The following is a 3,996-nucleotide window of genomic DNA, read 5'->3' as shown; positions in this document are numbered from 1 at the left end:
CTTTCCCTTGAAAACTATTTCTAAATAGGCTATTGCTACCCTTCCTCACTGGAAATTCTCTTGCTAAGGTCAACAATAACTCCACATGGCTATACTCAATGGGCAGTTCTTAGTTTCACCTGGTCCTTGGCAGCATTAACACAGTAGATTCCTCTCGCTTTTTGATATACTTCCCTCAGGTGGCTTCCAGGAGTCACTCCCTTGATTTTCCTCCTCCCATCCTTGCTGCTCTTCCTCAACCTCCTTTGCTGGTTCCTTCTCATCTATTCAGCCTCCCAATGTTAAGAGTGTCTATAGCTCAAGTCCCAGGCCTCTTCTTTTCTGTCTTCCTCATTCCCTCAGCGATCTTATCAAGTAGGTGGTTCTAAATATCTTCTTTCTGCCCATTAACTCTCAAATTCCTATCTCTAGGCCTCCCTTCTGAATTTCTGACTCAAATATCCAACTGCGTATTCTGATCCCCCCTTTGATAGCTCACACTTGGTATGCCCAAAACTGAATTTCTGACCTTCCTTTTATATCAGTCATAGCTCTGGCAAGAAACAGATGGTACACTTTAATTGGGTAATGTGAGGACAGTTGAATAAAGAAGCTATTTACAGGGTGACGGAAACCACAAAGGAGAATGCAGTACCGTACCCCAGTGCTAATGAAGGCAGCTATTGTCCCACCAACGCTCAAGGGTAAAGGAGTGAAGGGAGGAAGCAGCTTTTAACAGAATATGAGAGAGAGACAGAGAGGTGTAGAGTTCAATTGCCAGGCACTGTGTCCTTCAGTATAGCTTAAAGCAATGCCTCCTTGTTTAGAACCCCGTACCAGTGCTCCTCACTGGCTGAATACACACTGGAAAGTCAGAGAGCCAGTGATCAGCTGACAAACTCCAGAGAGTTCAGCCTCCTGGGGCATAGACGGAATGTAGGATAGAGAGTACATCTAAAAGGAAAAATCAAAGAGATCCTGCCCAGTCCCAAAACAACTCCACTGAAGGTCTTTTCCCCATCAGTTGTTGGAAAAGCCAACCTGTTCGTTGTTCCAAGCAAAAACAGGAGTCACTGACTTCCTCTCACATCCAGTCTTTCAGGTCTCATTGGCCCTACCTTTCAAACACAGCCAAACCGACCACTTCTCACCACCTCTGCTGCTACTTGCCTCATTAAGTCACTCTCATCTGGTGCCATTCAGAGCTAACAGGTCTCCCTACTTCCACTCCTGTCCCTGCACATAAAATTTTAAACACAGTAACCAGAACATGTCTTTCTAGGAATTTACCTAGTTCATCTAAATTATTGGCATACAATTGTTCAAGTATTCCTTAACAATCCTTATTTCTTTAAAATTGGTAGTAATGCCCTTCTTTCTGCTTCTTGCTATTTCAGTTTACCTTATTTTTGTCTTGGTCAGTCTAGCTAAAGTGTTGCCAATTTTGGTAATATTTTCATTAAATTTCTCTATTTTTTTTCTATTCTTTATCTCAAATCTAACATAAAAAATGTTCATGATCTTCAATATTTAATATTTTATTATGTTGTGAACATTTGAAAATTGCTCTACTGTTTTTTTAGAAGTGTATATTATGTTATCAGTGACACTCATTATTCCACTGTGGTACACTGTTCCAAAAACTATTCCATTTGCTGGTATGCATATGATATTGTTTTTAACCAGTTTCTCATTTCCCTAATCCTTTCCCCATCCAGCATCTAGTTTCTAACATTACTCTCTCTTCTTTTATGCTATCACCTCTTTTAGCTTCCATTAATGGTATTTATTAGCAGGGTCATACAGTATTTGTCTTATATACTTAACCTATTTCACTTAGCATGTCTTCTAGAATCATGACTTTTGTCTCAAATGCCAAGAATTCATTGTTCTTATGGCTGAGAAACATCCCATTGTGTTTAAATGGCACATATTATTTATCCATTCATTGGTTGTTGGGCATTTAGGTTGATTCTATGACTTAGCTATTGTGAATAATGTTGCAATAAACATGGGTGTGAAAATATCTCTTTGACAGATTGATTTCCTGTCTTTTTGATATATATACCCAGTAGTGGAATTACTGGGTCAGTAGTCTTATTTTTTATTTATTTTTAAATTTAATTTTAATTTAGTTTTTGCTATAGGGTACATGTGCCACCAGAGAGGCAGCGAGACAAAAAGCAAGAAATCATGCCCTGGGGGATGGATACACCACAATCCCTTCTATTCCATTTTCCTCTCAGGATTTTGGGCATGCATGCACATGTGCCTGGTGTGTTTCAAGCCACCAGGTGTGGCACTCGAACCATGGTCAGCCATGTGAGAGTCCAGTGACATAACCACTACGGCATCTGCCAATCCCCCAGAAGTCTTATTTTTTAAGTTTTGAGTAAACGCCCTACTTTTCTTCTTAGTAGCTATACTAGTTTGTACTCCCACCAACAGGGCACAGAGGTTCCCCTTTCTCAATAGCCTCACCAGTATATTTTATCCTTTGTTTTCTTGGTAATAGCCAAGAAAATAGCCAATCCCATTCTAACTGGGGTTAGGTGATACTTCACTGTGGTTTTTAATTTGTACTTTTTATACATAGTGATGTTAAACATTTTTTCATATGTTTGGTGGCTATTTATATGTCTTATATATTTATATGTCTTCTTTTGAGAATGATCAGATTGCACATTTTTAAACTGAACTATTACTTTTTGTGTGTGTGAGGTGTTTGAGTCCTTTATAAATTCTGGTTATTAATCCCTTGTCAGAAGTGTAATCTGTAAATATTTTCTCCCTTTGTGTGTGTTCTTTCTGTGCTGATTATTTCCTATGTTGAGCAGAAACTTGTTAGCTAAATGTAATTCCTACTTATTTATTTTTGGTGGTGGTGTTCAACATTAAGAATCGTATTATTTTACTTTTTTTCCTTAGTTGTGCTATAGGGCACATGTACTTGTCAGAGTGAGAGAGACACAGAGTGAGGATAAGTAAGAAATCACTCCCTAGGGAGGATGGCCACACTGCAATCCTTTCTCCACTCTCCTTTTAGGATTTTGGACACACATGCACACATGCCCAGTATGTTGGTTTTCTGGTTTTTGTTTTTTGTTTTTTTGAGAGGTTTGCTATAGGGCGTGTGCACTTGCCCAAAAGAAAGAGAGAGACAGAGAGATAGGAAGTGAGAAATCACCCCCCAGGGCAGATGGCCGCATCACAATCCCTTCTCCTCCATTCTCCTCTTGGGATCTTGGGCACACATGCACATGTGCCCAGTGTTAGTTTAAGCCACTGGGTCCAGGACTCTAACCGCAGTCAACCACATGGGAGTTCAGTGACATAGCCATTATGCCAACTGCTGGTTCTTCCAGTGTGATTTTTTAGCCTCCAGCTGGAACTCAAACCTTGCACTTGGCCATATGGGATCCAGCCACCTTAACCCTCAAGCAATCTTCTGGCTCTAGTGGTCTTATTTAAGACATATTTTCCTAAATAAATAACTTTATACATTTCCCTTATGCTTTCTTTAAGTAGTTATAAAGTTTTGAGTTTTTATACACAACTCTTTAATCTGCTTTGAGTTGATTTTCATATATGATAAGAGATTGGGGGTCTCGTTTCATTCTTCTGTAGGTGAATATTCTTTTAACCCATAAACGAGAAATGCCTTTCCATTTGTTGTGTCTTTTTTATTTCTTTCCTTGATTTCTTATTGTTTTAATTGTAGAGATCCACTACCTCCTTAAATTTTTTCCTAGGCATTTTTGTGTGTATGTCTATGTGTGTCTCTATCATAAATGGGATTGCTTATTCATTTTTAGTGTACAAAAATACTACTGATTTTTGAATGTTGATTTTAAATCTTATAACTATATTAAAGGTTTTTAATAATAATAATCACATCTAAGAGTCTGGTGGATTCTCCAGGTTTCTCTATCTATACTGTCATGTTCAAATGGAGACAGTTTAACTTCTTTTCTAATTTGAATGCCATTGCGTCATCAGAAATGTCATGACACATTT

Source organism: Tupaia chinensis, unplaced genomic scaffold, assembly GCF_000334495.1.
Source record: "Tupaia chinensis unplaced genomic scaffold, TupChi_1.0 Scaffold000028_1, whole genome shotgun sequence".
NCBI classification, from domain to species: Eukaryota; Metazoa; Chordata; class Mammalia; order Scandentia; family Tupaiidae; genus Tupaia; species Tupaia belangeri.
This window is presented reverse-complemented; position numbering follows the sequence as displayed.